At 26.8% G+C, this 14,642-nt stretch overlaps 1 long non-coding RNA gene across 1 annotated transcript in view; it reads left to right on the forward strand.

Annotated features, from left to right (window-relative positions):
- Positions 1 to 14,642, forward strand: part of LOC126264462 (uncharacterized) — a 131,311-nt gene that overhangs the window by 46,327 nt on the left and 70,342 nt on the right. The gene's annotated exons all lie outside the window — the stretch shown is intronic.

A 14,642-nucleotide genomic window follows, 5' to 3' on the forward strand; every position in this document is an offset into this window, starting at 1 on the left:
GCATTTGAAATTGCTAATAGCGTAATATTTCCGAGAATATCAATTTCGATAGGACCGAAGGCGGGCGGGCGGTCTCTTCTCCTTTCGACAGTTAAATAGATTGAAGGTTATGGGGAAAACACTTTTTTGTTCGAGCTGACTTAATTGGATATGAATTAAAGTAACTGCACAACCTTGGAACCTTGTTCTATATATGTAGTTAAATAATTGTTTTATAGAATTGTCCCAAAGCGACGACTCATTAAGAATTGTTATTTACAATTTCCGTTATTGTTGTGTGTGTGTGTGTTACACATATCATTAATGTTCATCGAACGGAATCAATGAGAAATTCGCGGAGGGTCCTGTTTTCAATATTAATTTTTTGTTGGTGCGGCATGAAATTATTCAAATTTAATTATAGTCTTTGGACCATTAAGAGTCGTTTGTTTACGACAAACCAGACAAGTCTAAGCAAGCCAAAAAGTTGTTTTTATAATTTATTTCAATTCAGAGTAAGATCTAATCTGAAATAATAAATTTTCACAGAATTAGTTTTTAACTGTTAAAGATTATGACTTCCAAATGTACCTCTTATTCTCCTAATTCTAAATCGTAGTCGTATTTATAAATTTAAACTTGCGAAACTGATAAAATTCGCATATTAAGTTAGCAAAATTCTTTTTGTAGGTTTATTATTTGACATATGAATAAAAAATTTTAATTATCAATTTATTGTATGTAAATTATAATTTAATTAATACTAAAAATCTGATATTCTGAAAAATTATTTTATTTTTTTTTATATTATATTACTTAAAATATGCTTTAATAATAATTTGAAAACATTAACATTAATTAACTTAAAATGTTATATTCTAGTAATTTAATTTAATAGTTCTTTTGCAATGATAAGATAATTAAATTAGTAATAAATCGAAAAATAATTAAAATTTGTGAGAAAATTTAAAAAATCAAAATACATAAAATATTTTTACAACCAAATCTTTTCTATTTATAAGAATATGAAGTTTAAATTTTTAACTTTGAAACCAATAAAAAATTTTATATTATGGTGGCAAAATCTGTTTAGTATGTCTCATAAATATTTATTAGTTGTATGTTTTAACAGCTACCTTAAAAATTTCAACATTTAATATATGAATAAAAAAATTTAAATGTTCAATTTATTGTAGATGAACTTTAATTTAATGAATACTAAAAATCTAATATTCTGAAATATTTTTTTTATATTATATTACTTAAATTTCGCTTTAATAACAAATAATTTTTTTGATTAACCAATTTAAAATTTTATATTTTATTAATTTAATAGTTCTTTTGCAATCTACAATAAGAGATTAAATTAGTAATAAATCGAAAAATAATAAAAAATATTATTTTTTCAATAAAATTTTAAAATTCAAAATCTGTAAAATAATCTAATAACCACATCTTTTCTTTCTTCCAATTTAAAATAATATTTTTTCCTAATTTTGAATCTTAGTCATATTTATAAGAATATAAAGTTTAAAATTTTAAGATCAACTTTAAAACCGATAAAAATTGTTTATTATAGTGCCAAGTTTTTTTATGTCTCATAGAGATTTATTAGTTAAATGCTTTTAATAGATAGATTTAAATATTCCACATTTAACATTGATTGATTGATGAAAAATTTTTCAATTAAAATTCTTATAAAAAAATTTAATTAATTTATTTTATAATTTCAATACAAAGTAGTATATCATCTAAAATAATACATTTTCATAGTATTAATTCTTTAAATTAAATATAATTTGAAACTATTAAAATTCGTTTTTTATGGTGGCAAAATTATTTTGATAACTCAAATAAAAATTTATTTGTTGTATGTTTTTAGATGCTACTTTTGTAAATTAGACATTGTAATACTAATGCAAACAGACATTTTAATTATTAATGTAATTAATTAATTTTATTATACCTACATATTTACATTTAATATATTTTGAAAATATAATATACTGACCAATTATTTTATTTTTTAAAGATTACTTAAATATATTGATGAATAATATTAAAAATATTGCTCGTTATCTATTAAATTTAAATATGATTAATTAACCTAAAATTTTATTTTTTTATTTATTAGTATATTAAAATTAATAATAAATTTTACAATTTATAATAAGAAATTAACAAATTTTTAGAATAAACAATATAAAAAGATATATGTAGCCTTATAATCATATAGTTATATTTCATGAAATTTATTTTATAAATAAATGAATTTTATCATATTTCTACGTCAAATCATTTTTTCTCTAAATGAAATTTCTTGTTATTTTATTATCAAAATTGTAGAATATCAAAAAAGAACTAATTTATTATTTTAATTTATACACACTTCCTTCAGTAAATATTAAATAGCATGTCAATTAATCATTCATATTTTTGAAAAACACTAACGTTTTTATAACGAAATTCCCAACGGACCCGATCTTCACGTGTTCACGATCAGAACCCGGCATTAATTTGAATACACTAAAGCATAATTAGAAATTAAAAGCCCAGATACGTTTTGACCCATTTCACTGTTATCTAAGATAACGGCCAACATTAAAAACCACTTTTCAAATGCTTTTCCAATAAAAATAGGCCGTTCATTCACACACCATTTTATCAAATCTATTAAAAAATATATGAAGGGTCGATAATATTTTTTAAACAAATAGAACTATTACAGTATTACAATATTTGTGTATGACCTAATCTATATTTTTTTGGGTTAATTAGTTTTTTTTCTCGTAATTGTTTTTAATGGATGTTATTAGGTCCCGATTTACTTGCCTTGAACGAAACGATTTTTTCGTGTGTGAGTGAGTAATTATCCCGTTACGGAAAAAACAATTGTCATTCAGCGATGAATCGATCGAAATTAGCATAATTTAAGATAACATGATTGATGTCTGTGGGAATGCTACAATACAAATTAACCATTAATTATTATCTTCTGCGAAAAATAAATTTGTTGAACACGAAAAAGAGTAGTTTTATTGTCGTAGGCAATTAATGAAAAACGATAAACACTTCTGTGTACCTCAATAACTAATTTATTATTATTGGGAATTTATGCAGTCGCATAAACACCACCAGACAGACAATAAAACCATCAGTTCACCTTTACGCCTGATTAATTTATGATAATATGTATATCATTATTTTTATTGGTATCGTGTTACCTATCAGACGGAAAGCAATTCGAGAAAAAATGCCGCCTGAAAACTGGAAGGGTATTCTCGTACGATAAAAACTAGAAGCTATCTGGTATTTTGTTAATAAATACGTTCATATAATAATTTATGTAAATTAATAGTCTGTTAACATTTAGATACTGTTTTGAATTTTAATGAGACGACATTATAATTAAATATTATTTTGCCAGGCCCGATTCAACCTGGATAAGTACGAGATCCCATTAATGTTTTGCAGCAGAAAAATGTATAATTAGGACGGCATGTTCATGTCGATGTAATGCCTTGTAATTGATTTCTTAACAGTCATTTTAATGAAATTAATTTCCCTTATCGGCATTTAAAGTAATTTGCTTCAACAAATTGATTATCTCGCGCTATTTTTTCGTTTTATTTTCCCCGATCCGATTGAACGATACATTTCTGCCCAGTATTTGGCTACCCACACGGATCCGATTCTATTTAAATGAACACTGCTTAAATTAAATTCAATAACGCGCAAAAAACCATAATATTTCAACAAAATCAAAGGTATAATCTGTGATGCGTCTAATTATTTTTTATGATCGTTAAACAGCAAAAAAAAAACACGTGTCTGCAAACATAATTAGTTTGGGTTATTGTTCGATCTTGGCGTGTGATGAATTTTCGTAGGAACTGAATCACACCATTTTGGCATCGGTTTTGGGGTTACTGTTCTCATCACCTTGAAAATTCGCAAAACGCCACCTAACAAAACGTCACTAACCTTTGATAAACGGATTTTAAATTATAGCCCCCCGGTGCATGGGTCGATTAATACCATCGACGAATGACCCGGAATAACGACAAACAAAAACATGCTTATTCATTTTTTTACGAAAAATTGCATCATAATATATATATTTTTTTCATTTTAAAAATAAATGCGCTGCCAAAATTTATTTTACGCCTCGGCTAGATTATTAGAAACGTCTCGGACAGAAATTGTAAACATTTTTATTATTTCTTGAAATTTTATTACTGATATGTTTGGGCGTGTCCGTCGATGATTAATATCAAATGTCTTTACCAACATTTTGTTATATTATATTAAATTTAAACACATATTAAGGATAAAGGACACTTTTGTAAATTGGTAATAAATAGAAAAATAATAAAAATTATCCATTTTTTAAGAAAATCTGTAATATTTATTAATTAACTTAATCATATTTTAGTAATTTAATAGTTCTTTAGCAATCTACAGTAACATATTAAATTAGTTATAGATAGAAAGTTAAAAAAATAAACAGAATAATTTCACCTAAAATAATATTAAGTATTAAGTACTAATTCAATGAACTTATTTCCCTAATTTTGAATCATATTCGTATTTATAAGAATATGATATTTAAAATATAAATCTGTAAAACAGTTAAAACCATGGTCCCAAAATTATTTAGATAGTTCATATAAAAATTTACTGGTTGTTTATTTTCAGGTGGTACCTTGATATTTGACATTTAATTTTTATATAAATAAATATTTTTAATTATTAATGTATTTATTGTACATAAATTTCAATGTAATATATATTAAGAATATAATCAAAAACATTTTTTTTTCTTGTACATTACTTGAAATATGTTTTAATTAAAAATTTTAAATCTTAACGTTTATATAAATTTTCTATTAATATATTGCTGAATAATATAGAAAATATGATATACTGACATATATTTTACTTTTTTATACTTTATTTAATTGTATTTATGAATAATATTGAAAATACAGCTCGATATTTATTAAATTTAATTATGATAAATTAATCTAAAATTTTATTCTTTGGATATTTAATAGTTTATTTAAATTAATCTTTTTTTATACTAAATTTACAATAAGATTTTAAATATTTAAGAAATTTTTAATATTAATAATGCAGTAAATATTGTTAATCTAAAATGTTTTGTGATTAAGGGACATTTTAAGTCTATATTATAAATAAATGTATTTTACATATTTTATGTCAAATATTTTCACTAAATATTAAAAAATATTGTCAATCTAAAATGACTATTTTATAAATAAATATATTTTACAATATTTTTATGTCAAATATTTTCAATAAATATGAATAAATACTGTCAATTTAAAATGTGTTGTCATTAAGGGGCATTTTAAGTTTACTTTATAAATAAATGTCTTTTACCATATTTTTATGACAATTTTCAGTAAATATCAGTAAATATTGTCACTCTAAAATGTTTTGTGATTAAAGGACACATTAAGTATTTTTTATAAATGAAGTATTTTGCCATATTTTTATGTCAAATATTTTAGTAAATATCAGTAAATATTGTCAATCTAAATTGTTTTGTAATTAAAGGACACTTTTATAAATAAAGTATTTTAGGAAATTTATCCATACTATCATTCAAATACATATTTTATAAAAATTAATTTTAAATACATCGATATAGAAAATTTAGATATTTCGGAATCTCGTCTCCGCCTCTGTTTCGTCCGAAATAAAAAATTCATAGAATTCTTTCGACGGAATAATAATGTTGCATGCGGTTGGCGAACGTTTTTCCAGTACTATAATTATATTTCAATGCTCTACTCCTCCACTAATTGCATATTTAAGAAAACACATTTCCATAATTTTTAAACTATAAAATTAAAACGAGGTTAATTTTTTTACCTGCAGATGCAAATATGCAAATCTGAATGCGGGATTTTTTAGATTTATTCCGCCATTATGAAGTTGCATTATGTTCAAGGACCCATAAAATGATATATAATTTCTTTTGCATCGTTCGCAGCGAGATTGTATAACAAACGGTGAGTATTTTTCGAAACGGGAATTTGTACTGTTGCAAAATAAACAAAGAATAATAAATATAACTTTCGAGAAATAAATTACAATAATGATGGTAGGAAAGGTGCATTTTGTAACTTAAAAACTGGTGGATTAATGTTTTCACACACCTACTGGTCGCATCCACACAAAACCCCCCCAATTAAACCCTTGGAGATTGTGAGGGTGATTTTGTATTGAAGGGTGTGGCGGTGAATGCACCTGCAGCCATTATGCTGTAATTATACCGAAATATATATAATTATTAAAAAGTATGAAGCCGTGAAGAGATTAATTGCGTTCACGATAAGAGACCACTTTTTATTTGTCACGTAGAATTCATCGTTCACTCTGATTTCAAGTTTCTCTTATTATTATTTTTAAATTTTTTAAACAAAAGATCCGATTAAATGTGACGTTTTTATTTGTTCATGCGCTGAATCAACACACGTACGCCTAAGTGAAGTACGTAAAAATGTTTTGGTTTTTATATTTCCGATTATAAACAGAACATCGAATGTGCTGACCTATTTGGTAGTGATAATGTGACTCACGCCTCATTGTACCACGATTCTTTATCAACTCCTTCATTGCCACAAGTTACTCATATTACGTTTCTGACATAACACCAGCAAACCGTGGCGTTTGATTTCAGCTGTGTTTAGAACAAATAATGATTAATATAGTAAATAAATGCAAAGTAGCGTTTCGAAACAGTGACTCATCCTCCCGGTGAACTATATAGGCCTGCGAGTGAGTCATAAAATTCCTCAGGTTGCCGTGAGACCTGTTTAGTTTGAAGAAAAACAAAAGTACACCAGCGTCTGATTTTTTAATAGTGTGTTTGCATGATGCATCATCATCCAAACGGCCGAATGAAATTCGAACAGGGAACAAAGGGAAATCGATAGGTTTATTGCCGATTTGTTTTCATCGAACAACCTCAATTTACGTGAAAATTAATGTAAATGTTTAGATTCATGTAGGAACATAAAAGATCTGATACTACATTCTATTATTGATAATAATACTCATACTGTTGGTTTATTATTTAGAATACTCAATCTTTAAAACTGCCGTGCAAGTGTATAAAATAAAATTAGTTTGACTGATTCAGAACGTACAGCTTTTCCAGCTGATAAAGAATTAATACTATTGTACATAAATAAGTATTTTATGATTATTTAATTATAAATAGTCGATTTAAAATCGATTGTTCCATTCAGGTTATGATATTGTGATGGAATTAAAATATGTTGTTTGATGAGCAATTTTATTGGACGTATATTTCAACCGAAAAAACTGTTACATTTCAACTGAGGCATTTTTGCTGTTTTCGCATAAATAGATCTATTACAATGTTTTTTCAATATCACACAATTACATTCAAAACTAATGAATTTAATTAAATTCATCCAGTTGGACTTTATTTAATAATAATTAGGAAGCGAAAAAATATTTTAAAATAATATTTTGTAAAAGTTTTCTCTTCATATTTTATTATTATTTTCATTTTATTCCCTTTTTTATTATTTAAAGTAAAATATGTTTTTTTTTTTTCTTAAAGTGATCGTAAATGATCACTGTCAAATAGTGAAGGTCGTCGGCTATGGTAGGCATATAAAAATAATATCAAAAACCTAAGAAATTTTATTTTTAATTATGAGAACAACTAATATTTTTTTTTTAAATCTTTTTGTATTTCCTTTCAAATTCCATATTTCATAAATATTTTATTGTTTTCTACTTCAACTGTCAGAAGATTTAAAATGACTACTTTATAAAATTTACATTTTTTTCGTTAAAGTAAATGAAGCATAAAAAACTATTATTTCATTCAAAACTAATGAATTTATATTCGTGCAATATTCGAATATTATGTCACCCTTATTTTTATTATTTAACAATAATCATAAAGTGAAAAGTTATTTCGAAATTACATTTTTGGAAAATTTTTCCTTTTACATTTTATTATTATTATTATTATTATTATTATTATTATTATTATTATTCATTTCCTTTTTATTCCTTAAAGTAAAACATGTTTTTTACCACAAAATGATCAGTGTCAAATAGTGAAGGTCATCGGTTACATTTCGGAAAATAGGAATATGAAAAAATAAAAATCGTAAAATATTTGTTTGAAGTTTTGAAGAAAGAAAAATCAATTTTCTACATAATTTACTATTTAGAAGTGTACCAAAGATATTTTACTTTTAGTTATGAAAACAATTGACATTTTTTTATTAAAACATTTTACACGTTCTTTCAAATTTCATATTATATAAATATTTATAGCTTCTACTTCAATTGTTAGAATGATCACTTAAAATTTTCAATTTTTTCGCTAATTTAAAATGAAATATAAATTTAAATAAGTAAAAGTGTTCCTTGCCATAAAGTTTATGTTTCCTGCCAAATTCCATATTTTATAAATATTTATATAGCTCTTTTCTTCAACTGTTAGAACGACTGATATAACGACTTTATAAAATTTAATTTTTTTTTTGTTAATTTATAATGAAATATAATTTTTATATATAGGTAAATGAAACATAAAAAAATAAAGAATTTCGTGAAAGTCGTACCTTAATACTGACTTTATTATCAGATATATAAATAAAAATATAAAAAATTTAATATCAAGATGTGATATAAAACATAGTACGGTACATACAGGTGGAATAGAAGATAATAATTGACTGTATTATTCGGTAACGAATTAATATTAATTATTATTAAAATAATACCTTATGAAACTGTATTAATTATAGAATAAAATGTGTGTGTTTTATGATAAAACAAAAAAAAATATATTTTAATGTTTTGGGTTCATTGTTAAATAAAATATACCAATCAGACAGATTCAAGTACAATCAATGTTGAAATTACTTACTCAGTTGACTTAATCAAATAATGCTTACATTTCCTACGTGAAATATGCTGTTTAAGGAGAATAATAGCTTGATCTGAAAATAATATTATAATATATGTGTAACGTATATATCACCTATGGATGAGTGTACATTATAAAATTTGTAAATATTATTCTTATCTTCGATAATAAAAATATTATTAACGTCCTAATTTAACCAATTTCTTTAGTTTCTTGGTTTATCTACGTATATATAAAAATATATGCCATTCCAGTTAAGTTTTTTAAAAAATTAGTTTCCCTATCAGCTTATGCAAAAGTTAGAAGATAGACCATCTTTTGATGTGAAGATTTCTATTGTCATTTTATTTTAATGCACTTTTAATTAGTAAATTAGAAACTGATTTTTCTGTCAGTAATAGCAGTATTAGTTAGTTTTTTAGATATGGTATTTGACCGTCCAGTACATAAATATATTAAAAGTGGCGCGCACTCAAAATGTTTATAAGCAGTACAATTCGTAGTTAAGGGTTAATGCATGAACCATTGCCAATCAGTGTCATTTAATAATTGCTCAAACAATGTCATAATACATATTTATTTGCATTGCGTATTATAAATATGATACAAGCCAGGTAGACTATTTTTAGAGGTCTTCGGTCCAATGTCTTCATCAAACATTAACACTAGTTCAGAAGCAAACTTCTCAGACACTTCCTTCCTTGTTGTTCTCAGCTCACGCATCTCGATCGTTCAGATACATTTAGGTGATTATCGGAAATAAGACTCAGGCGGAGACGCTCAACGGCGGATGGAGCGGCGCTCCGTGACATTTGTTTGTTTTAGTCTCGCACAGTCCATCAATTATTTATGCCGTCAGCGAATTGTGGCAATTTAACTGTACTCTATTTTTTTAATTTTAGTAACGCGAAACTGAATGACTCTCCACAGGTTGTCCCGCTGAACAAGTGGGCAAATTCACACCTGTCGCTCAGACCGCATCCGTTTCCGCCACCGACGGAATATTCACATCGCTGCTTCAATTCGCCAGACCGTCGTCGTGCCCGTCTTTCCGCGCGCCGCTCTTTTTTTCGCCAGCCTTTATTTTTTTTCTACATTAATGCGACTAATTGTGGCGGCTCAATGTCACTCCCGACCATTTTTAATTGTTTAATTGTACCGCGTTGCGTCGCCAAGTGTCCCGGTGGTTGGAACTAGGAGTAGACGAGTGTATAGGAAGTAGTTTTGTCGGGCAGTACCATAAAAAAGTCCAGTTTCAATTGCATTAAAAAAATATTCGTCCAATGCGATAATGTGTCGAAAATTATTCATTATTTTTTATTAAACAGTAAGCAGCAATTGAAAAATTAATTAAAAATGAAATTTCTAAAAATTTCTCTCTTTATATATATTATTATAATTTGTATAACGATTCTTCTCTTCTTTTCTTGCTCAATTTTTTAAAATAAAATGTGTTTTTACCATAAAATAATATTACCAAATAGTGGAGGTTGTTGGTCATATATCGAAAAGTAGTAATCGAATGGATATATTAAAAGTAGGTCTGAAAAAAGCGTAAAATATATTTTTCAGTTTCTAAGGGTGCCTGAATCCACGACATCAGATTTAAATTTACCTTTTAGAAATTCATCTAAAACATTTGAATCTTAATTTTGAGAATATTTTGCACATTTTTTATTAAAATTCTTTGAGACTATTTGTGGCGGTTTAATGTCATTTCCGACCATTTTTAATTGTTTAATTCTACCGTGTCGTCTCGCCAAGTGTCCCGGAGGTTAAAACTAGGAGTCGACTTGTGGATAGGAAGTAGTTTTGTCGGTCAGCGATACCAGTATACTATAAAAAAATTGAGTATCAATTTCATCAAAAAAGAATGATTTTAATTAAATTCGTTCAGTTGGATAATGGTCTGATAATTTTTTATTTAGCAAGAAACAAGTGAAAAATTATTTAGAAATTAAATTTCTCAAAAATTTTTCCTGTACATGTATTATTACAATTTGTATAACAATTTTTCTTTTCTTTTCTTATTTGATTCTTTAAATAAAACGTGTTTTTGTCATAAAATAACGACTGTCATATAGTGGAGGTTGTTGGCTAAATCTTAGAAAGTGGTAATTCCAATAGATATATGAACAGTAATATTAATAAAATGGGGGTCTGAAGAAAACGTAAAATAAATGTTCAGTTTTTAAAATGCTGCTAGGCTGCCTAAATCCACTGACATCAGAAAATCATTTTTTCTTCTTATTTTACCACTTAGAAGAGCATCTAAGACATTTAATTTTTAATTTTGAAAACATTTGCCATATTTTTTATTAAAATACTTTGATATAATGCGGTTTAATGTCATTTTCGACCTTTTTTAATTGTTTAATTGTACCGTGTGGTCTCGCCAAGTGTCCCGGAGGTTAAAACTTGGAGTTGACGTGCGGATAGGAAGTGGTTTTGTCGGGCAGCGATACCAGTATACCATAAAAAAGTTGAGTATCAATTTTATCAAAAAATAATTCGTCCACTTCTATAACGGATCGATAATTATCCATTATTTTTTATTTAACAATAAATGGCAAATGGAACATTATTTAGAAATTAAATTTCTCAAAATTTTTCTACATAAATAATACCATGTACATATTACAATTTGAATAACGATCTTTCTCTTGTTCTTTTGATTTTTTAGAATAAAATGTGTTTTTCCCATAAAATAACCACTGCAATGTAGTCGAGGTCGTCGACCAAAGTGATAATTCCAGCAGATATATAATATTTTATATATATTATATACAGATATGTATATTTTAATAAAAGAGGGTCTGAAGAAACCGTAAAATATATTTTTCAGTTTCTAAAATGCTGCTAGGCTGCCTAAATCCACTGACATCAGAAAGTCAATTTTTCTTCTTATTTTACCATTTAGAAGAGCATCCAGGATTCTGAACTTTGAGAACATTTGTCATAGTTTTTATTAAAAGCCTTTGATTTAATGCGGCTTAATGTCACTTTCGACCGTTTCCAATTGTTTAATTATACCGTGTTGTCTCGCCAAGCGTCCCGAAGGTTGAAACTAGGAGCCGACGTGCGGATAGGATAGGATAGGAAGTTTTGTCGGGCAGCGATAGCAGAAACCCTAAAAAATGGTTCAGACTAAGACTCCACAAAAGTTTATTTGTATTGAATTTAGAACGGCTAGGAGCCTCGCGCGTACAATGAAGCCGCTGGACGTCCATATAAGTCTTTTGCCGTACTAAACTTGTTTCCCCATTGAAGACCGCTTATCTGCCCTCAAATAATAATAATAAAAAAAATACGTAAAGCAAGAGAGAGATAGAGAGAAAGAAATGGTCGTAGGTACGAGTTTTACGAATTTAAATATCACTAGTTTTGTCATCGTCCATCTCAGGTTACTTGCGGTTAGAAATGAAGCCATGCGAGAGAGCGCCATTGTCAAAGATAATGAACGCATTTCACATTTTAATACTGCGTAATGTAATATGACAATTAGACCCGGGCCGTGCTGTGTGAATCGAATTGAATTGTCCGAAATAATATAACGGACTTAAAATATATTGTTATTTGCCGCGTTCGCATTGTTAATTGTAAATGTACCCGTTTAATTGTATTCACCCCTGGACTCTTGTTGTTTTTTTTCTTTTTCGCTTTTCGTTTTTTGATCGCGTTTCTGGGAATGGATTTTCATCATTCCGCGGACGGCGAATCAGATTTTACTAAAAAATGGGAACGTTACACTTAACAATTAAAATGGTTAATAGGTATGAACGGACGTTAAACCACAACGTTAATTCATCTCTTAATTGAGTGAATGAGCACAATTAATGTATTCATGTATTGTCGCCAATTTTTCATAGTTTTTCTGGGAAAGGATTTCATGTCTAGACCCTTCTATTAATATATTACTTAGAATTGAAAAACATAATCCTAATTAACTACAATCATTTTAATGAACGTCAACAATTTATGTTTATACACCACACATATTTAACTTAATAATTTCATTAACTATTACAGTTTGTTTTTTAAATGTTTTTAATTTTATCCCGTCTTAACTTTAGTTTTATATATTAATAATATTAAATTTATTATTGCCTTTCTTAAATTTACTATTGCCTTCTTTTCTTTTTTATTCTGTTTTAATTTTTGTGTTAATACATTTTATAATTACCAATTTTATTTTTGTAGTATTCATTAATTCTCAAATTAGTGAAAATAGTTGATACGTTGATAAAAGGTCATATTTGACTGAAAAAAATATAAAATTAACGTAGTTTTGTTGGTGTCTCCCTATATATCACTTTTCTTTTTTGTCTTATTTTAATTTTTGTGTTAAAACATTTTATAATTGCTAATTTTATTCCTATACTATTCATTATGGTTACCTCTCGAACTAGAGAAAATCGTTGATAAAAGATTACATTTGACTGAAGAAAAAATTATAATATTGACGTAGTTTTGCTAATGTCTCTGTATAAATCACTTTTCTTTTTTGTCCTGTTTTAATTTTTCTGCTAATACATTTTATAATTACCAATTTTATTTCTCTAGTATTCATTATGTATTTGACTAGAGAAAAAAAATGAATTAATTAATTAAAAATTAATATAGTTTTGCTGTTGTGTTGGAAAAAGTTGCAAACATTTACAAAAAAATATTTTGTTTAAGCAGTTTTGTTACTATAAATTTTTCTTAATTATAAAATTCACGAATTTGAATATAATATTGTTTCAAATAAAAAGTAGTATTTAGGAATTTTAACTTGCATATTTTTAAGCAGATAACAACAAACAATTTTAAACGCAAGCTTAAGGAAAGTAAAATTAGTAATAAATCAATATAAAAACATGTCTAGTTAAGTAACAAGTAAAACCATGCGAAATATTTAAAATGCACCAAAACTTCATTAGCAGTACAAAAATGTTCGAAGGTTTACAAGGTTGTTTGATTATGACATTTTGCAAATAATTTTGTAACAATGTGTGTTAGACAATTTAAGCATGATATGTCTAAAATTTTAAAAACTTTTTTAGTTGCATAATTATTTTAGTAAATATAAATTTTCCGATATAAAGAAAGTGATGAAATATTTTATGTTGTCGACATGGTGCTAGAAATAGTTAATTGTTACGTTAAGTATATAACGCAGCGTGCGTAATTACGTGTTTGAAAGACATCCTGTATTATTAATTTTATCACTTATGTACTAAATCAACGAAACTGGGCAATAAATAATTAATACTTGCATGTGATAGCACACCCATATGCACAATATATTGCGATTGCTGTAATTACACCTCGATAATTACTTACACTATACTGTCAACATAAAAAGTGCGAAAAGAAAAAAAACCCATGCAAAAACTAGTGCGAAATAATACGTCAACATTAAACTGGATGGATGTTAATCCTTTGACGAGCTCAACATTTTTCAGTTCTCAACATGTATCATTTTACGAGGATTTCAAACGACCGACCGTCCGACCGTTCCTTTAACTAGTTCAGTCATTAAAATTAATCCCCAAACCCCCTTATGGGGGTAAAATGTTTTATTGAATGGCATATTTTATTGCTGTGAATCTTTCGCCCAATCCAAAACTAATTGCCACCCATGGCTACTTCCCCTGGAAACGTATTTAAAACCGTCCGGGCTTCCATTAACGACACATATAAAAGTTAATTGGAACGGGATTAGAAA

Source organism: Aethina tumida, chromosome 1, assembly GCF_024364675.1.
Source record: "Aethina tumida isolate Nest 87 chromosome 1, icAetTumi1.1, whole genome shotgun sequence".
NCBI lineage: Eukaryota > Metazoa > Arthropoda > Insecta > Coleoptera > Nitidulidae > Aethina > Aethina tumida.